At 32.3% G+C, this 23,651-nt stretch overlaps 1 protein-coding gene across 1 annotated transcript in view; it reads right to left on the bottom strand.

The window, feature by feature from the left end:
- Positions 1–23,651, bottom strand: part of LOC136030018 (uncharacterized) — an 88,274-nt gene that overhangs the window by 38,023 nt on the left and 26,600 nt on the right. The gene's annotated exons all lie outside the window — the stretch shown is intronic.

The following is a 23,651-nucleotide window of genomic DNA, read 5'->3' as shown; positions in this document are numbered from 1 at the left end:
GAGACAAAAAAGAAAACATAATTAATATATATTTTAATGTATTTAAAATACTCTTAGAAGATATATAGTCAGAAACTTGATACATACGAGGTGGAACTCAATTAAGTTCTTATTGTACAAGGTAATTTCACTCTACATCAGGTATTCTTCTCCTCATACGAGATGTGTTTGAGAAATACCTCAGTGTACGATGTGTGAATATTTGAAAAGGGTGACATATTATCAATGCGATGATTGTTCTCTGAAGAATTCCATAAATCAAACATGATGTACAAATTAAAAAATTAACGAAATTAAATGAAAAGGATTGTAATACTTTGAATTTTGCGGTGAAAAAAAAGCAGGCCAGGTTTGATTATTAAAACAGGTCCCAATATTACAATTTTACGTCTGAAGGCCTTTTTCAACCTATAAAACAACTCAACTAAATTGCATAGGACCTAAAATCAGTTATTTTTCTTTAATACAGATGAAAATGTAAAGAACTCACATATCATCCATTATATCAACGATTCGATGCTTTAAATAGTTCAACAAAAACTGAAAATAGGATAATTAGGCGGCAAGGGCGTTGTTCCTTTTTTGATTTGTAAATTAAATATAACAAAATGAAAGGTGTATTCATTTATTAGTCTAAATTTCACTTAGGTTATAATTGAACAAAGCTCAAATAGTGACGAGGACTACACTGCCTTTCAAGTCACAAACATCAAAAACAACAAGAAAAATAGGCAATTCTTTTCGCAAGACAGTGAAAACCTAATTTGAATGAATATTGCGGCCTTATGTCTAGGGGTCATCCTCAGCAAAATATAAATAAATAGACAAAGAGAAACTTACAACAGCATACGACCAAAAGAACTAAAATGAAAATTTTTTAAAACAGTCCAGGATCCTTACTTCAGTGAAATTAAGCCAGGACTGATGAATAAAGTGATATGATACGAAAAAATTCATTCAATTGAAAGAGAAATAATTAAAAACGTGTTTTAGTACCAATCTTGCTTTTTCGGCAGCTGACCTCAAAAGTCTATTTGTGACTGGTTTTTTGTTAAAATCTACTGTTTTTAAAGTATTCTGTAAGATCGTTAGTAATTATTTCATTGTAAAGAGCATTTAATAATTATTACCCATGTCCCTATTTAAGGAAAAACTATTATTAACCTCAAGTCTGATTTCAGTTACTTTTCAAATTACCTGTTTTATGCCTAGGTCATTGCTAATATGTACGGATTCTTCAAAAAGTGTTTTGCAGCTAGGATCTTCAAATACATTGCTGCTTAAAGCAGAATCAAAGGAAATAGCAGCAATATTAGAATTTAGAGCTTTGGTGATATCACCTTTATGCTGTTGTAGGAGCCTTTTCTAAATTTTGCTGAGTTCTACCTATATTATATTTACTACCGCCACTTGGTATTTGATAGAATCATCTCTGGTGAGTAGCTTGGGTCTTATCTTTACCAAAATTTAGAAGATTTATAATTTGGAAATTATTAGTAAATACAACATACACATTATTTTGTGTACAGAAGTTCTTAAGATTCGTAGTTATTTTGGGGGCGAATTGGAGATAAATTATATTTGAGAACTTTTCGGGATTCTCACAAGGTAAATTACCATTGGTTTTACGGGAGTATTTCTTAAATCTACGATTAATTGTATTTTTAATAAATAAAATAGAATACCCATTTCCAAAAAGCATTTACCTGATAAAGTTTAGTTCTGCTATAATGTAGGAACCAGAACAAATGTTAAAGGCAGGATCGACAAGAGCGATTATGTAACTTGCGGGAGGCGGTTTGATTTAAACTGTTATTATCTGTTGTTTTGTCTTGGTTTTCTGTAAATAGTAAAATTATGTTTACTTAGCCATGAATAATTAGAACATCAAGGAATGAATTTTTATTTGCAATTTCAATTTCTAACTTAAAATATAAATTTATTTCGTATGTATTAAGGTGATCTATAAAATTTATAGGTTCATTTTCCCCATAATTTCACAGTGGAATTATGTCATCCATGTCACATCCCCAAGAGATATGTCTCAAAAATAAGAATTTAACGCCCAATTTTCAATATGTTTTGCATAAATATTTGCCAGTGACCTGGAGAGGTGTGCATTTATGGCTAAAAATAACTACTGAATTGGAAATACATTGAATACTTGTTAAAGAGTTTAACCAAGGTTATTCAGACCTCGCAATTTATTTCTGCGGCTGAAATTTGCATTAAATGATACTATTAGTTTACTTGGTTTCCTAATAATTTCCCATCAACAATACTACTACTACTACAATATTTGATGTAGAAACAATTGACATAGAAACAATTTGACATAGAAACAATGTCAAAGCTACTTATAATTGTGTTTCTGAGAAATTTATGTTTTTGAGTTTTTCAACCAAATCTACCAGTATACAGTAGTATTATTTTTGAGAATAAAGCAAGGTTTTGAAGGATATAAGAAGCAGTTTTCCAATATTCGAGGCGGGGGCTTCTGTTCAAGCTGCGATGGGCCTTAAGGGAATGCCTTCCTTATGTAATTTTGGTCGACCATAAAAATTTGGACAAAAGCTGCACCAGGGAAAAAAATATTATATCATTGTAGTTAAAATAAAAAATGAATTGTATGATTTGGTAAAACCAGATAATACCATTTTGTGTTAGATTTTGAATTCATTTATAATTTTATTAGCAAGCTAATCAGTATGATGATAGGTTTTAGTTGTATATCTATTTTTTTTTTTATCTGGACGCAAATAAATTTTTCTGTCGTAATTTGTCGTATCAATCATAACCAGAAATTTGTTTTATCCGCTTTAATTATAATAACTGAAAGGCCTTTGCTGAGATTAGATAGAATTCTTAGGCTTTACAAATCACCTGGTTTTATATTGGCAGGAAAATTAACGTTTTCTTGATTATTGTAAAGAGTATCAATAAGACTAGCCGTAACTTTATCTGGGCTGGAAATATGTCATAGAATTTGTACAAAGAAGACTCTAAAGCGGAAACTAAATTTGTCACACAGGAACTTGTTTTGGATTAAAAGAGAATTTTAAACCCTTTTTCGAGAGTCTGAATTTCCAATGGTTCAAGCTTTTTAGAGAACAGAATAGCAACAGCCGGTTCAAGAGAAAAATCTTTGAGTATCAGAAGGATTATTCATCGAAGATTCATATAGTAGGTTTTCCAATTTCTTGTTAAGCCACTCCCTTGATAAGTGGAGATCACGACAAAACAAATCTCTTTCCCATCTAGCAGCCTGGTTAAAATCAAGAGAGGACAAATTTTCAATGAAAATTTTTCTAAGGATTTTCTTTCAGAGGAAATCGTGTATTTTTGTTTTTGCTTGTCTTTAATATTGTGTATTAATATTTCCAATTGGAACGTATGATACGATTTCCATCGTAAGACAATGGAAAATGCATTTTGAGTGAATATCTATATCTTATTTTTCTTTTGTTTCAATGAATTGTCTCATTTCATCTCACTTTACTTAACAGTCCTGGTTTAACATACCCGAAGTAAGCATGCTGGAACTGTTTCAAACATTTACAGTGGTCGTATGTGGTTGTAAGTCTTCTATCTTCTATTTATTTATATTTTGCTGCCGACGAACCTTGAACAAAGAGCCAATATAATAATTCAAATTGGATTTCCACTGTCTTGCGAAAAAGAATTCCCTATTGTTTCTCTTCTTTTTATGTTTATCAGAGGACAAGAAATTTACTTATTTTTATTTATAAATTTGTTGCCCACAATAAATCTAAATATAAGATGTGATGGTATAATAAAAACAAATGACTTCTGATAAATTCAAACATAACCGAAAATAAGAACTAATAAGTAAAAATAAAAATTAGGGCAGTCATACATATGAACAAACGTATGATCAACGAAAGACAATTTTCAAAGTACTTTCACCAATAGTTTGTCCCCAATATCTCTCATATATTTTCTGCACTGCGGACGCTGGACTAGTAACTCCTTACTCCTAGGATAGGAGGCTGTTTTTAGTTTAGAGTGGTAGCCGTGGGAAATATTTTCCGTATTCCTTGAAACGCCAACTCTTATAATTAATATATGAAGCAATAAGAAGAGACCAAAATAGTAAAAGGGTGAGCAGATGCATTGCAACAACTGCAAACAAATGTAACAGATGCAAACTGTACAACCATTGCATGCATGGGATGCAATAATAAATAAATGCTAGCTAATATTTGGTGATTGAATGTAAACTTTAATACAATTAACAAACTGTAGGCTTCTCTAGATTGACTGGCGAAAATTCTTTCAGAAGCTAACGTATATCTAAAATATTTGGCCAAATTCTTACGGCAACATACGTCAGCGTATGTTGTGCTTTGGTAGCTTGTTCACCCAACTGAACACTTTTCGGGCAATATAAGCAGTTATTAAAGACCAAAAACTGAGTGATACTGTCATTAAATTAAAGACCAATAGATTTATGCTCCGTATCAGGAATTTGAAAAATTTCCTCAATTCCAAAGGCGGTTCTGCAAATATCATTGATTTTATCAACTTAATTAGCTATTAAAAAATACAATATCTATAATTATAACTTTGACTAGAATTTTCTTTGCGGAAACATAAAAGTATTATTATGCTGAAGGGGTAGCATTGGATGATTTCTTTGGCTTTCAAGCTAGTTTAGTAAATATGACAATTCTTACGAGAAACTGGTTGAGGTTTGAGCAAACTTTCAACTGGCAAGGTTAAATAAACAGACAGCCCTCTTGAAGGGTTGGAACTATATTTGTTGCATGCCTAACCATGTATTAAAGTAAAATTTTTCGTTTCATTTTTCATTTATCAAATTTATACTTAACTTTTATTTCTGACCTTTTTTCTATGTCTAACACCATCTGTCCCTTTAGAGTCACTTATTTTGACCCTGTTTGATAATCCAGGTAGCATTTCATTTAAAAAAAAAATCGTGAAGAAAGACGGTCGATTGAGCTTCCACTTAGGATGTAAATATGTTGGTCACAGCAACTTATCTTTATCTAAGAAGAACAATGTAACATTCCTTGTGAGTAAGTAATTTTTCAAGGTGTTATTGAATCATTTTGATGCTCTTCATTGTTTCCAAGTTCAAAGGAAACAAATTAATAGCTTTGACCTTTTTAGGGGGAATGGAATAAGCCAATCCCTTGTGTTTCATTAGTTCAAACGTATATGGTCTTGCATTCATTGTGTAGCTTTTATGAGATGTTAAGTGAGTACCTCATAGTTGAAGGCTATTTTCTTCAGTATTATTCGCAAGTTATAAATCAAAAAGTAGAAAAATAAAAAACCGATGCCTTAATATTGAAAAACACCGGCTGATGGAATCCTAAAATGTTAGAAATTTGGTATGTCTTAGGTGAACAAAGATGGCATCATTATTTCATCCTCTTAGTCAAGATAAAACTTTCCCTGTATTTCTCAATGTTTAAATCCTTTTATTTGATTTTGGTGCAAGTGTTTGAAAGTTGTGTTATGAAAAAATTCATTCTGACAACCAGGGTGTAAATAATATTTTTAGTTGAGTTCCTGATCTCTCAAAACATTCTCTGGGTGTTAAAACTGAATATCCTTGCCGTTTTAAATTCGTCTGTACATGATCCTTCTGGCAAACTGAATGCTAATAGCAAGTTATTATTTATTTCAGCATTCTCCTCACCACTTACTGTAATTTAAAACTAACGCCATTAGCCACTCTTATAATATTGCTGGTAAACCCTATTGATGCGCGACGCTCCAAAGCTATTACTGGTAAGCCCTTTGAATGCACACTCTGAATGTTGATCAAGAACAAAAATCTTCCTCAACATTACATCCTTAATTATTCCTGAGATCTTAAAGACATATTATATTAACAACCAGAATGCATATTGTATAGTTTGATTAGTTTAGGATCTCAACGGATAGCTCCTGATAGTTTTTACCTAATAAACTCTGTCGTTTCTGAAATACCGAAGCTTAGCTTATTCACCACTGGGATGTACGTCTTGTCCTTAATTTCAATATACGGTTAGACATTCTTTGAGTATTTCAATGTATAAATAACACTTCAATAGGGATAATTCTTGTTTTAGACGATAAACGAGAACACAACAATCTCACTATGAATATTTTGGTCATATAAAGTGCGGGTCCTATCAGCAGGTGGACTCTACCTAATAAATAGATTTTCTTTCCTGAACTTATTTAACGTCAGAAAAAGGCTGTTGGTCTTTAAAAATTCATGCGTCAAGTGTTTTAACTTGATTCGCTCTCCCAACTGATATTAAAATATTGACAAACAGGATGCATATAGCGTTTCCCCTGAAAGAGGAAATGTAATACCTGTAGCAATTCCTGAGATCAATATAAATATGCCCAGATAAGCTCTTTTGACACCTAGGATACACCCATTATATGTTATATGGTGCAGCAGCCCTTTAGACATTTCCTAAGATTATCAGTTTCAGATCCTGATGTAGTTGAATAAATAAGTTTTAAGACTAGTGAAAACTAAACTGAATGTTCAAGTCAAACTAGAACATACAAAAACTATAAAAACAGAAGCTTAACTACTGCCCCCTCCTCCTTACTTTGTCGTGTAATGGCTGAACCTTATTGCAACAATTACAGTTTACTGAGAAATTTTAATGTCATAAACATTTTTCATCCATAAAATATAAGTGAAAAAATTCAGGCTAATGAAATTTTTAATCGCTATTATTTTCAGGAATGAATATATCTATATATTAAATATACTTTTAGTAGTAGTAGTAGTATTAATTTATTAACCAAAGGAAATAACACACACAAAATCAATCGGTAGCACACCAAAAGCGTTGCTTGCGAGGGTGTGTTACTAACAAAAAGAAGAAAAAATAGAAGAAAAATAGAACAAAAACAGAAAAACATTGAGTTAATCTGAAATGAGAAGAAAGGTGAAACCGTATACCGAGAAAAAAAAATTATATAAATAATTCATAGACAATCAAACAACATAATATAATGATCCCGAAGCAAAAAAAGAAAACAAAAGAAAAAAAACAATAAACAATTATTTTCAATACTAAATCAATCAATCTCAATCTATTTCAAAGGTATACCTACCAAGAAACCCCACACGCAGCACGGCCTTAAATTGATTAATGGGCAATTCTTTAATACTTGGAACAAGCTTATTCCATAGCTTAGCCCCTCTATAAATAATTGAAAAAACAGTCCTACTTGAAACTAGGCGAGGAACCTCAATATCTCCACTTGTTCGAGTTCTATGATCATGAATATTAGACCTATCCCGAAAACTTCCTGTAAAACATTCTGGAACGCACCCATAATGGTACTTATACATAAAGACCAGTGTATAAAAATCACGCAATCCGTCTGCAGGCATTATATTTATCATACTATACATTGACCTGACCGAATCCCGGTTCCCTATTCCACAAAGTGATTTAATGGCACTATTCTGCAGTACGCGGATTGGGTGAAGTATTGAGGGGAATGTCCCAAGCCATACAGACGAGCAACACAAAATATACGGATGAATCAGAGAAAAATATAATAACCGTATAACATTTGAAGGAAATAAATGTTTTAGTTTACGGATAATCCCTAAATTCCGCGATAATATTCTACTTATAGCTTTTACATGGCACTTAAATGATAAAATTTCGTCAATAATAATCCCAAGGTACTGAACGGACTTTGACCGCTTAACAATTCCCTTTGGTGTAGCTATTTCCATAATCCAAGGATAATAATTTGGGGATCGTTAAAAAAATAACAAAATTTGACTTATTTATATTTAGGTCAAGGCGGTTTATCTTCAACCAAAGACATGTCATAGTCATTGCTGCATTAATTGTTGAGGTAAGCTGTTGTTCAGTTGAGGCAACACACATCAATGTCGTATCATCAGCAAATAAGGGTGTAGTGATCCTGGTTCCCGAAGGTGCGGGATTCACTATATCCCCTATTCTAGAAGTAGTTGCAACAGCATTTGGCAGATCATTTATAAAATTAAAAAAAAGAGTAGGCCCTAACACAGAACCCTGGGGGATACCATATTTAACAAGACTCTTACTTGAAGAAAATCCATTAATGTGAGCATAATGCTCTCTATTTTGGAGATAATCACAAAACAAAGCTAAAGTAGCCCCTCTTAGTCCATAAAATTCACATTTTCGAAGTAGTAATTGGTGGTCAACAGTGTCAAATGCCTTAACCAAATCAAGAAACAGACCCGCTACTCTAAGCTTATTATCAAGAGCTCCATTGATTATCAAAGTTATATATGATAATTCCATCTCTGTGGTTCTCCCTTTTCTGAAGCCAAATTGAACTGGATTTAACAGATTATGCAGTTCCAAATGATCATAAACTCTAGTGTTAATACACTTTACTAGCAGTCGAGAAATAACAGGTAAGACTGAGATAGGCCGATAATTTCCTAGATCATTCTTATTACCGCATTTAAAAACAGGGGTAATCTTAGCAATTTTCAAGCAATCAGGAAACGTTCCCCGTTTCAAGCACAAATTAATGAGAGAAGTAAGAATATCAGCAACATAAGGAAACGCTATTTTTAACACCAGAAGATTGAGTGAATCACTACCTGCCGATGTATTTTTCATCCCAAAGATAATTTTCTCTACTTCATCACGAGAGAAGGGTCTCATATACATAGAAATATCAATTGGAGTCTTCATAAAAAACTCCAAGGGAGCATCATCATCAGAAGATACTATACGGGAAGATAGATTTCTTAGGATTATTTTTCCTTGATGACGAACGAACCATTATAAATGTTTTTGTCACTAACAAAATTAGTTTATCGTAAAATCTTTGAAAACTCGTATTTATATCATCCGTAAGGTCTATTAAATTATTCCAATCAACTTCTGCAATTGCCTGCTTAAATTTTTGGAGGTTACTCTGGCTAAATACGTGCATTGGACTAACTTTTGGGGAATACAGAGATCAAATCTTGTTGAAATCCCAAAATGATCGGATACATCTGTAATAATAACTCTTGGAGCTGAAAAAAACATATTTGAAAAAATATTGTCAATTAGCTTTGATGATGAGGTGGTTACTCGTGTGCATATATTTATAGTTGGAAATAAACCATAGGACATACAAAGCCGCAAAAAATCCATAGAAACACTCGCATCAAGCTCACTTAGGTCAATATTAAAATCCCCGAGCATCATCAATGGATGTGAACTAGTTGCTAGTTTCTCCAGCTGCTTATCCAGAAGATCCATAAAGATTAGTATGGAGCCAGATGGCGGCCTATACAATATAATAACAAATGCATCTTTAGGTTTCAGCCTAAGCTGAAGAATAAATGGTTCAAAAACCATTTCCTGGTATACTACTGAGTCATTTCTTACCAAAACCTCAATATCGCTTCAAATATATGCACCGTTTCCTCCATGTTGCCGAAACTGTCGATTCCTATTGTAGAAATTATATCCTGGTATATTTAAAAAAGCGGAGTTGTGGTCGTTCAGCCAGGTTTCAGTAAGACCGATCACCTGGAAAACCGAAAGATCACATACTTCATTTAAAAAATTAAACGAAGTATTTAATCCTTGGCAATTAAGATGGAAAACATTGAGGCCTCTCGCATCTCCATACTCAGACTGGATTCCATCTTTAAACAAATATTTGGAATTAACAGATTTATAATGCCTTGCTACCCCAATGTCATAACTCCCATGTAGCTGCTCCGTAAATATACCCCCAAAATCTACATTAGAAGCTTCCAAAGCATTAAGACGGATACTGCTCCGGGAATCACGATCATAATTATCCATTGTCATTAAAAACAAAATAAATCTCGGTACATGGTTTCAATAAACATAACAAACAGGCACAAAAAAGAAAAACAAATATGATCCACATAATAACACAAATAAGAAAAATAGCACGCCAGGAAAATATTGCCTGTAACCCGTTCATATAAAGCTCAAGTTTATAACACAACGGCTCACATCTTAATAATAAGCACACATCACAATATCGTAAGAATACTTAAAAACTAACTTAACAAGACTTCAATAAGACTTGATCACCAAAATACACAAGTTACGGTATCAACATATTCTTTGCATTGTACCGAAGCACTTTCGCTACAGTGTTATCTTTTTTTACACAAATAACAGGGGGTAAGGTAACTTTTAACTTTAATTAGTTTTCTTTTCCAGCTATCTTAGTGACTATAATGGTTAAGTTTTAATTTTTCGTCGTTGTTTGAAAAATTTAAGGCACCTTATTCAAAATAAATAAATTAAAACACAAGGAAAAACTGTTTTGAACAATGTCATTACCTTTTTATTAATAACAAAGCCTTTCAGCATTTTTCCTGAATAATGTTTTTTTTCATTCTTAGTTTGTAAATAGGCCTACTGATGCTATTTCATGGTATCATTTATCATTAAATAGAACTTCGTTTGATATAATACAAAATCCTTTTAGACTTTCCCAGAGATTTTCAGTTACGGACACTGATAAAAATGCTTGGTTAAATTTTAAACGATTGATATGCTGAAAATTCAAGTCAAACTTAAACAAACAGAAACTATATAAAAAAGATATGGTTACTGCTCCCTCCGCTTCCTTAACCGTATAGTTATTTGGGCCAAATACAACAATTGCACTTTAAAAAGAAAAATATTTATTTTAAACGTTATTTTAGTTATAAAATTGAAAACTAAATACTATAGTTGAATGAAATTTTGAATGGCTGAGATTTTCAAGAAATAATATAATTAAATATCGAATATACAGTTTATTTTAGATCATTTTGTTTTCCAGTTATATTGATTATTAAAGTTATTTTTTTTTTATTTCTTATCGATGTTTTGAAAAATTAACACTAGCGGTTCGAAAACACATATTTCAAAAGACAAAGTAAAATGTTTAAAATGCATATACATCAAACTTTTGATGAATAAGGCGTTTAAAGCATTTTGAATCAATATAACTTCTATTCATATATCTATAGTTTGTAAGTACTGATGATTATGAGGATACTTCTTGCACCACTTCTTGTTTAGTTGCAACTAACTTTAGAGCGTATTTCATATAACACGAGACAAACTACAGAGGAAGAGCAACAGATCTCGTGTAAAAATATCACGTCCTATTCGGTAGTTGTCTTTACACTCTAAGGAATTATAACAGGTTAAAAAAATGTGAGCTATGGCTTTTGCTATTAAACTTTTAAAGGTGGCTGAAAGATTTTTTCTAATAGATTCATTCAAGGAAAGGCAAGAAATCGAAAAAAAATCCCTCTAAATTAGTTTTCCGCTAAAATTGACTCATACTAGGTTAGGCTGTGAGGACCAACCATAAGACATATAGAATTGAGTATATGAATAATTTTCTAATCATATAACAACATTTTGTCTTAATAACACATCAGCCATAAAATAAAAATTCAATAAAAATATTTTGAATAAAAACTTTGAAAAGTCATGAAATTAAATGTAAAAACTCCATAATTTCTGACGCATAATTACTTTTCAAAATTGTTTCTTAAATTGGCATTGATAAAAAAAACTCTACTAGTAGTTTATATTTATCAATTGTGAGCAGTTGGGTTTCTGTAGCTTTTCTTTTCAGATAGATGACTCGTTTAGTTTTCTTGATTATATTTGCTTATACAATAATCTTAAAGGGCAAACGGAATCCTCATTTCTAAGTCAGTGGTGTTGCAATGAAAAAATTTTTTTTTAAGAGTTTAGTTTGGTCTCTCTTTCGACTCGGACATTGATATATAATATTATTCAAAAGGCTTGCAGTTTTGAAGCCCCCACTTGTCGCTATCAGTAGGATCATTCTACGGTTTCCTCTGGCATCAAGTTTTTTGCGTAAAAACATAGATTTGTAGTTAGTCTGTTTTTGGATTCTGTGTTGAGAGTTCGATTATAGAGCTACACAAACTATAGAGTTACACATTTACACAAACTGTAAAATTAATAGGATCCTTCAAAAGATACTCCAATCCTCCTCCCTTTACCTTGATTGACAATTTGAAATCCTGAAATTAAAACGTGACGAGAAAAGTAATCTTGGCTTAGATTTGATTCAAAAACCTATAGGATATCAATATTCCCAAGAAACATAATAGAAAATTTATTCACCTCGTAGTGGTTTGAAGATGATTAAAAATTCCACTGAACTACTTTATCCCATTTGTACCCAATTGTCCTATTTCAGAATGTCTAATTAATATTTTTAACACAGAAGGTAGCAACACAGATAAGTTTTTTTCTTTTCATATAAATATGGAGCTTACCAGCAACATCCTCAAATTTTATCTTCTCTGAACTAGGATTGGGAAATTTTCAATATTTTTTAAAAAGTCATTTTTTTTTTGAACCAACAGAATTAGGTGAAATTACAACAAAGGTGAATGTGTGAAAAAATTGTTTCGGTATTTCATAACGTGGCACTTACCTATTTTAGAATCTATGATGACCTTATATTAAAATATATTCAGAATATCGAAAGAGTGCTGTATAACAAAAAAGGGTGCCCAATTAGGAACGATGGGTGGTTCGTTACCAAAAAATATCTTTTAAATCTGGAGCATATGTTACATTATTATTGTGAAAAACCCTCCCAAACGATTGTTATTTGTTACAGAAGCTGTCAGTATACTATAAAACTGACGGCTGACGGAAAAGAAATTGAAATAGTCATAGTTGTCTCTGAATCGGAGTAGTTGGTGGAAGAAAAGAAAGGGATGAGGACAGCTCAAACTCTATGATTGATCTTTCAACCAGTGTTTCTGAAAACGATAGAGCTTGATATTACCAATACTTTGGTGACAAACAATGTTCCTTCGGGAATTCCTTAGCTTTTTCTTTGGTTGTTGATGTTTTAGATAACGTTTCACTAAGCCTGGGAAATCAACTCCAACAGCTTAGCAAATCTCAAGTACCTCTTTACAATCCATAACTAAAAAATATGATTCTTAGAATTGAAAAACCCAAAGAGATGCACTTAAATGGAAAGGGATCAAATATTTTTGCAATATTCAAACCAAAATCATTACCAAGACTGGGAGACAAAGTTCTTCACATGATAAGCATAACCAAATTTAAGGATTTTTTCGTCTTTAGGATGACACTACTGGCTTTAATCTCCTTAACGAAATTACGATGCGTTAAAAGTGGTTCTAAAAAGAGTCACTGAGGGTCACAAAATGATCGATGTAACAACTAAACAATTTCACACTTCTGAAAACAGGATCCCATGAGCTTTTGGAATTGCGCACTTGCTCCTTTAATCCTAAATGGCATTAAAAAAAATTCATAGAGACCACTTGGCGTCATAAATACTTTTTTATGTGTGCTACTAATGTGCATTTTATCTGCCAATATGTATAGGTTAAATCTTACTTACCGATATAGTTATCCATCCCCACTCCCTTAAGGATATAATCCATGCAAGATATTGGGTAAGAAACAAATCTTATGCCTTAAAAATTTACTTGGTTCCTGATAGTCAGAAAAAAAAACCTTCCGTCAAATCTGTTTTTGGTACCAGTTTTATCTGTAACCCATATACACCCTCCAATGGTCTTATGATGCCTTTGTTCTGTATTTTAAGCACTTCATGTTCACCAGATGTCAATTTGCCGCTGGAAATCGGTAGGCTTTTTCTTTGCACTGATAAGTTCCTGCTAGTATCGATTTAATGCATCACGGATTCAGTTTTTCCATGTCTGCCCGAGAGGGTTTGAAGGCAAACAAAAGATACAGAAAATATTGACCCCACTTTTTAAGCTTGTCTATGACTAATTTTCTTAGCATTTGCACTATGGTTCAATTTAACCTCTCAACTAATCTATCCATCACCGGATGGCAAACACTGGTACAAAGAGGCTTAATAACAAGGACCACCTGCAGTTTCTGCATCTATTGGTAGATGAAGTAACAGTCAGAATCACTGAAGATACCCCAGCTCAAAAGAAAAGCGTGATCAATTTGTCAGGTATCTTCTGTGAATAGGTTGAGTGAAGTGGTAATGCCACAGAATATCTGATTGCATCGTTGCTTATCACTTTTACCACTTGAAACCTTTTATTACGCTCTAAAGGTCATACCAGGTCTATTTATATTTTGTGGAAAGGAGTTTTAATGATCAGGAGTGATTGTAAAGGCACAATCTCTGTCAAGAGTTTTCAGGCTGTCATCTGGTAGTCAAGAAACTATTGGCAACGTCTTTCCATCTCCAAATAAACATTTGAACAAAAGAATCGTTCCAAAGTCCTGTCAGTAGTTCGTTGCCTTTCGATATATCATACCATAGGCGAATTACGGGCCATTTTTAACAAATGTTTTCTGAAGGCTGAATGAACGACTAATCGTCACCTTCCACTCGTCTTGATCTTTATCGTTGACCACTCGGTAAAGAATATCCTACTTTAAAATGACACGTTTTCCTCTTTAGGTTCAACCTTAACCTGCATCCGTCAGTGATTCCTCTCCATCTGACTTACTCCGAGACGTGGAGAGCAACGCTTTTGCCCCCTGACTCTTCCGCACTTTTTCTCCTCCAAAAAATAATGATTCGTCGAATTCAAGCTGCCTTGCCTTCAAAATATCAGTTTTTGACTCAGCTGGCTGGCTCGCTGCAGCTCTTGTTGTCAAAAACACAAATTTTGAGTCTACCATCCTCGAGATCCCAGAAAAATTTCCCATTATCACCAATTTCTTTGCGATCTGACACAAGACTTCAGCTTTCACAGTAAATTCAACAAATAAATCGTCTACTGATTTAACTCGCACATTTACTAGTGTCGTATGGTAACTATGTTTGTCACCGTGTAAAAAATTTATAAGATTCTCCAAGCACCAAGAATCTTCAGGTATTGACTCCGAGCGCAGAAACGTAAAATACTCTCCACTATCCAGTAACAAATTTCTTCAGTCTACTTTGTTATGATGCACTACTGATGCCCCGTCCGATTCTTGGTGATCAGGACTTCTGTTTGCTTCTCGGCGACTTTTGACCAAACCTCCTTCCCTAAACTCTGCTCTGGCCTAATGAATCTTCTCTCCTCCTTTATTTTTGCCTTTGAAGCCCCTATGTTGTCTTCTTTTCTTGCCTGGACACTGGTCTTGACTAGTGCCGCTTGTCTCGAAACAGTCTTTTGCTTTTTTAGAAGCTAAAGCACTAGCTTCCACAAATAAATAACCGTCACGATAGTTTTAAAGTGCTTCTTCAAGAATAGCCAGCACGGTAATAAATTATTAAACTGCTCCACCTCCAAATGCTCAAAAAATACTTCTACGTCGTTTAATTGTACAACCACTTTGGATGTCTGGGTACAAATTGCTACCAGGCTCATTGCCTAGGCTCTGAGGCTGGTGAGACTGAGCCATCTATTGAAGTTGATTGCAAGCTTCCTTCTGAGTTGTTCGAAGGACTTCTTTTCTTGCTTTCTTCCACTTTAAAATCGTCTTAAATATGTTTCGTTGTTAACAGAATTTAACTTAAGTATTTTTTTTATTTTCGCCATTATAATCACCGAATGAGTCCGTCAATAAAAATGAAATCGTTCCAATATGGGTCTGGACTGAACTGGATACAAACGTGTAGCCAAGTGTTCCCTTGGCCAGCCAAGTTGTGTCGCAGTGCTCTCAAATATTTTTTTTTTATTTCAGGCTTCACTGCTCCATCAGAGATGATGATTTGCCAATAATCCTGTCACCTCAAACTTTCTGTTCTTATCACCGACGTGATTCTCCTGAACCAAGGCTGTTGTGTCCATTTTCTAGGGCTGTAACTACAATTTTTAACAAGAGTATGATGGTTGAAGTTAAAACTATCAGGGCTTGTTCTCGAAGATGTTGAAGTAACCAAAAGGTTATTTGCATTCTAATACTGCTGCTTATACTCCTACAACTAACACTGATACTATTATTTTTGCTTCTGCTACTCCTACTGCCACTAAGGCTAAGGCTCTTGCTAGTGCTACTATTGAAACAAACGGTGTTAAGGTAAAACATTTTGTATATTGAAACTGCCTGGAAGGATATCGAAACGATGTATGCACAGGCAGGTTCTCAAAAAGACATATGAGGCAATTTTCATAAGAAGTTAATGGTGTAAAGTTAAAACTTTTAGCTTATGTTGAAAGGGATGTTGAAGAAACAAAGGTGATATGCGCCTACCACTACAAAAATAAATACAACTTTTAATAAATACAACTAAGCGTATTGAGGTGAAGCTTCTAAGGGATTTTTAGATTGATGTTGAACTAAATCGTAACAAAATTTGAGCATGTTGACTTTCAAAGGGTGACAAAACTATCTAAAGATTTTAGACATAACTGTCTTTAGACAAAGATCTAGAACTATAAGGATAGGTAGTATAGGTTTTTAACCAGCCAGAGGGTACTATCCTTATGCTTATAGACTACCATAACAGTTACAGTAGGTAATTTTGCTAAGAATATTAAGGTGAAACTCTTAGGGAACGCCTAGGAGCCGATTTAATTAAAAGAAAAAAATATTAGTACGCTGGTATTTAAAAGGGTATATACGCAAAATCATGGGCAACGCAACCCTATAATAGCTAGAATTATCATTCAAACCTGTAACGGATGTAATATGATTTAAATTCAGTAGTTCTAGTGCCCCTTTAAGAGCAAAACTGTGCCAGAGAGAAAGCGGCCCTCTTCCCAAACCTATTAATTTTACTGGCGTATCAAGTCGAGATATTGATACAGCCATTTCGCTCAGCATAGTAGGACAAAATTCTGAATGGATATGAAATATTTTTTCTAGAAGAAAAAACCTTGTCAATGCAGAACAATTGGATATTAATTTAAAAATTATTTTCCGCAAAACAAGTTTTTTAAAGGAAAGTAAAGAGCTCCATTAAGCTAACAATAAACATAAATATAGTCAAATAGTCTTCCGATCGTGGCACTATCACACATCCCCATCAATATGATACTGAAAGCGAATAGAAATTACAATAGTCTTTCAATTCAAAGGAGATTAGAAGGTCTTTTAATTCAGTTAAATACAAATTACGTTTTTGTCTTGAAAAAGCATGGATAGATTTCAACCTAATCGTGTTCAGTTTTGCTGGTTTTCAGTTTGGCTATGTTATTTATTTAATTTTTTTTAGTTTCGCTTATTTATTAATAGTGATTTGTGATTGCTTAGTGATTTTGTGTAACGGAGCTTATTTCTTTTCTTTTAAAAAATGGCTTCGTGGAATTATTTTTTAATTCATTTCTGTTCGGTTTTTTATTGACATAAACTTTTTAATTTAAAAAAAATACTTTAAGTCTTTTTGGTTTCTTCAATAAGAATCCATAGTTCGGCTTTCGATTGGTATGTAAAAGAAACTTTTAAAATTTTTTTTTAATCCTGACACAAATATTATTGTTTTTTTTTTCTCCAATGAAACAGATCTGAAAAAAATTTAATATAATCCCCAAAAATTCTATATCAGCTCACTGAAAATTTGGAAACATTTACACAATTTTGATTTATTTAAAATATAGGAGCTAAAGTACTTAGCAATAGCATTATTCTCTAAGGTTTCAACATAATATCCCCTTTCGATTTTTATTTATTGCTTAAGTTTCTCATATACAACCATGCAGAGTGTGACTCTCAAATTAGTTTAAAAAGATGATTTAGTTTAAAGCATAATAGGTCAATTACAGACCCGATATTCTTAAGAATATAGTTAATGTAACATAAAGAACAAATTGGTTTTCTGAAAATTTTGACAGAGTGCGTTTTAAAATTGAACGGACTGAAGAGGACAGCTGCTCATCCTGCAATTTCTTTTGACTCTTAAATAAAGCACTATAACTTTCGATTTCTAGTTAAATTAGCTCTTTTAAAACTTTCAATGGTATATATAAACCCTATTAAAACCTACATGTATATGTTTTTTGTGTTTTCCTAAGAGTTCCTAAGAAGTTTCACATTAATACTTTTAACATAATTAGTTACAACAAATGTACTTATAGTGTTGTGAGTATACACATGATTACTTTTGGTTAGTTCTGGCTAGGCCATAAATTACCCTGAAGAGTCCTACTTAATAATATGATCTGTTAATGAAATACTGTTTTGTAACATTTTTAAAATCAATACACTCATATTTCATTTTGATTTAGTTCAACATCTGCCAAAATATTCCTTGAAAGCTTCACTCTAATAATCTCAGCTTGCAAGGCAGCAATAGTTGTAACAGCAATAGCAGCGATATGCACTTAGCAACTATGGATTGCTCATCATCCCATTTAACAGTTGCTAAATCGTCCGCGTTTCTGATACGTCCTCTTGACTGTCTGTGCGGACATAGTGTGTATTGACTTTGTTTCATAGAGTTTCAATATTTCGAAAATCTTTCGCCGCAATGTCTTTGGTTTTAGTAGCATCAGCAGTATTAGTAGATGTAGAATTAATAGTAGTTGTCTAAGAATTAGTGGTGGTGGTAGTAGTAGTAGTAGAATAATTAATAATAGAAGTTGTAGTAGCATGAGTAGAAAAATTTGCTTTAGGATATAAACATTTTCTTTTAGTTAGTCTCTTACCACCAACTTCAAACCCTACTGGTTTAAAATTCATACACGAAACTCTTCCTAAGAAAACACTGTTAGGCCATTTTGGAAACCAGTATATAGACGGTGTGTTATAGTTAAGTTAACCTTCCCACCTCAAAATTCATTTTGAATTTCAAATAAACACCCATAGACATATTTACATCTTGATTAAGGACACTAGAGCTTCCAAATTCCAATCAAATCAGCTCCAACTGATCCGATATTAATTAAACAAAACAAAAAACAAGTTTTGAAAAGAAGGTTTGGAGTGAAGTTAAAACTTAAAACGAACAAAAAACTTTCTGTATATAAAAGGGACTCTCCTCAACTCAACACCCTGCTCTTTAAATTACTTTAAAGTTTGAGTCTTTTTCACAAGTCTACTTTTTAAAACATTAAAGAACTTTAGTTTTAAAAGCGAGGCATTGAATAGGGGACAGGTCTTTTCATATACAGAATAATTTCTGTTCGTCCTATATTTTAATGTTGTTCCCTACTATCAGTTAAATTTATTTGCTGAGTTTTTGAATTAATGCAGGCTTTGATTTTGGCTCACCGTACATGAATAGTTTAAAAAAATACATTATTTTATTTTTTGGATAGACTAATGATCACTTTATAATAACCTAGAATTGATTTTTGTTTCAGTTGCTTAAGAATGACTCCTGAATTACAGAGGCTATTTAATTAGAATAAAAGCTTCTTTTAAAAGCAAAAAAAAGAAACTTTAGCGTAAGAGTAAACTACTGAGGAGGGTCAACCCATCACATATACGCAAACTTTTCTGTTTGTTTTAAATTTTAATATTTCTTCCTAATTTCTGTTAAAAATAAAAAAAAATAAAAAAAAAAAAAAAAATGAGAAAAAAAAACTAAAAAAAAAACCTAAAAAGAAAAAAAACTAAAAAAGAAAAACTTTAAAATAAAAAAAGAAAAATAAAAAAAAGGTAAAAAACTAATAAGAAAAAAAAGATAAAAAACTAAGAAAGCTACAAAACAAAAAAAAAAGAAAAAGATTAAAGCATGTTTGTGTTTTGTATATTTGAGGGTTTGCATATGACATATGAAAAATAAAAAAGAAAATGAAAACTAAAAAAGAAAAAAAGGTTGAAAACTAAAAAAAAATAAAACGATAAAAATTAAAAAACTAAAAAAGCTAAAAAAAGGAAAAAACTGAAAAAGAAAGAAAAGGAAAAATAAAAAAGCTAAAAAAACAGAAAAACAAAACAAAATGAAAAATAAAAAAAAACAAAAAGAAAAAACTAAAAAAAAAGAACTAAAAAGACAAAACGTAAAAAAAGAAAAAACCTAAAAAGAAAAAAAACTAAAAAAGAAAACAACTAAAAAGGTAAAAAACTAAAAATAAAAAGCTAAAAAAATTAAAAAAGCTACAAAACTATAAAAAAGAAAAGCTAAAAAAGAAAAAATCTAAAACAGAAACTATATATATATATTTTTAGCGATTTTAGCGATTTTTGAATTAAGAATTTGAAATGAATCGATCTATACAGAACATCATCTTATTGAGCTTGACGTCAGGAATCTTACCGGACTTTTTTTAGCGATGCATTATACAGCGGTATATGTATATATATATATATATATATATATATATATATATATATATATATATATATATATATATATATATATATATATATATATATATATATATATATATTTTTTCAAATCCCAACCAGATCTGTTAACATTGGAGGGAGGTGGAGGGGGAAACCGGAAATCTTGGAAAACACTTATGAATGCTGTAGATACTTGATTGACGTAACTGGACTGGATCTGCTCTCTTTGGGGGAGTTAGGGGATGGGGTTCAGTGCTTGAACCCATCTGAATCAAATAAAACCCAATTTAAGAAGTATAAGAATTGTCTAACTAAAATAATTCGCGGAGTTAAGAAATGATACTATTTTGAGGCATTTTGGGATGCTTCAAATTCACCTAAGAAGACTTGGCAACTCATTAATTCTTGTCTTGGTCAAAACTTGCCTTCAAAGAGTCCTATAGAGATTATTGAGACTTTAGCGTAAAGAGCAAGGCGTGGAGAAGGAAACTGTCCATTTCATACACGGAGTAATTTCTGTTCGTTTTAAGTTTTAATATTGCTCCTTACTTTCAGTTAAATAAACTAGTTTTCTTTATTTAATTTTTACATTAATAAATTGAATTGAATTGAATTACATTACAAGATAATGATAATGTAGACACTGAGTAAACAATCCAGGAGCTATCTGTCAAAATTAATAATTTATGGGGAATCTTATGACTGTTGATTAATTGAAACAGAATACCTATAAATTCAGAGAACAAGAAAGAAGGTCAGTTGGGTGGGGAATTTTGATATAAATGGTTTCTAAGAATCTAGTACTCGTTTTTCTTTTGCCAACACCGTTTTAATGTCATAAAAAATATGTTATTTGCATCGCGTAACAATGCCTGTCCATGGATTATCATTTATGGTTGATTGTTTATGGCTATGCTGTTAGACCTAAGTGGTTGTATGGATGAGTAGGGTTAAGGCCTCGTTCAAGTGCTGGTCTATATTAGCCACTAATTTAGGAAAACAATTTTCCCTTCCTCCTTCTATCTCCTTCCTTTTTTTCCTTTTTTTTGTCCTGTTACATTGATGATTTCGCTTTTCTTTATACACAAACACACACATATATATATATATATATATATATATATATATATATATATATATATATAATATATATATATATATATATATATATATATATATATACATATATATATATATATATATATATATATATATATATATATATATATATATATATATATATATATATATATATATATTATATATATATATATATATATATATATATATATATATATATATATATATATATATATATATATATATATATATATATATATATATATATATATATATATATATATATATATATATATATATATATATATATATATATATATATATATATATATATATATATATATATATATATATATATATATATATATATATATATATATATATATAACTATACATATATATATGTAAATATATATATATATATATATATATATATATTTACATATATATAAATAAGTTGTATGCATGCATGTTTGTTTGTTTCTGAGTTTGCATATGACGTCATTATAAGTATATAATGCTTTGTATATAGAGTCATTATAAGATGGTGTTACAGACCGGGATACCGGGACAAAAATGACGACCGGGAAGCTCAAAGAGAAATTACAGACCGGGACACCGGGACACAAATTACGACCGGGACACCGGGACACAGGGAATATAAATGACGACCGGGACACACAAAGAGAAATTACAGACTGGGACACAAGGACACAAATGAAAACCGGGACACAGGGAATATAAGTGACGACCGGGACACAGGGACAACCAAAACGGGGACGCCGGGGGGCACAGAGGGGATATTTAAATGACAACAGGGACAAAGGGAATGTTCGATTAGCAATCACCATCATCAAAGCTGAAGGGCTATCATTAGAAAAATGCGGTTGTTTTCCCTATGGACAATTATATGTTGCATTTTCAAGAGTCGGTAAACCTGATAATATATTTTATACACAGACAATGGGACAGAAAAGAATGTTGTATATTGGCAAGTTTTACATAGTTAAAAACATATGTATATATATATATATATAATATATATATATATATATATATATATATATATATATATATATATATAAATAAGTTGTCTGTCTGTCTGTGGATCAGGTGACGTCATGTTTCTGTGTTGACTGACGTCATGAAATTAGTTGTCGTCATTTTTGCTTTGACGGTGACGTCATTAACGGTATTTAAGACATTTGTTCACGGGAAAATGTTTAATTGTAAAATGACTGAAGAACCTACAATGGCAACAGCCAAGGAAGCTGCTCAAAGAGTTTATGCCAAAAAACTTGCTGCTGATAGAGAAAGTAAGAAAAGAAAGCGTTCCGAGGAATCATAAGAACAGCAAGAAAACAGGCTTGCGGCTAAAGAACGCAAAACCGCGCAGTTAGATGAAAATCCACCTGGACAGCGAGAGTCAAAACATATCAAAACTGAAAATGAAAGCGATGATGATTGGGTTTGGGATTTTGACTTGGATAAGGTCATCAATGCCTACCAGATTTAAGTTAAAAAACAAAGATTCGTCGATATGTACTTCATAGTGACGCTGAAAAATAAAGAAGAAAAAGAAAACTGAAAAAAGAAAAAAGGTAAAAAACTAAAAAAAAAACTAGGGAATATAAGTGACGACCGGGAACCTCAAAGAGAAATTACAGACTGGGACACCCGGACACATATCACGACCGGGACACAGGGAATATAAATGACGACCGGGACACAGGGACATAACTACAACGGGGACGCCGGGGGCACAGGCGGGATATATAAATGACGACCGGGACACAGGGATTGTTCGAATAGAAATTACAGACCGGGACACCGGGACACAAATGACGACCGGGACACCGGGACACAGGGAATATAAATGACGACCGGGACACTCAAAGATAAATTACAAACTGGGACACCGGGACACAAATGACGACCGGGACACAGGGAATATAAATGACGACCGGGACACAGGGACACATCATTAGAATAATGAGGTATAGATCTGAATACGGATTGTTTTTCCCATGGACAATTATATGTTGCATGTTCAAGAGTCAGTAAACCTGACAATCTATTTATATGCACAGACAATGGGACAGCGAAGAATGTTGTATATTCGCATGTTTTACGTAGTTAAAAACATATATTTATATCTATCTCTATTCACAGGTGGGACACAGGGACACAACTACAATGGCACGTAACTAATATGGCGCGTAACGACTTACGCGCGCGGGGGGGCTTGGGAGGGCGCGAAGCGCCCCACCAACTAGGTGTTGGGGTGGCGCGAAGCGCCACCCCAACAGCTAGTATATATATATATATATATATATATATATATATATATATATATATATATATATATATATATATATATATATA

Source organism: Artemia franciscana, chromosome 8, assembly GCF_032884065.1.
Source record: "Artemia franciscana chromosome 8, ASM3288406v1, whole genome shotgun sequence".
In the NCBI taxonomy this organism is placed as follows: Eukaryota; Metazoa; Arthropoda; class Branchiopoda; order Anostraca; family Artemiidae; genus Artemia; species Artemia franciscana.
Note: the sequence above shows the minus strand (reverse complement) of the source record. Positions and strands in the feature narration are given on the sequence as shown.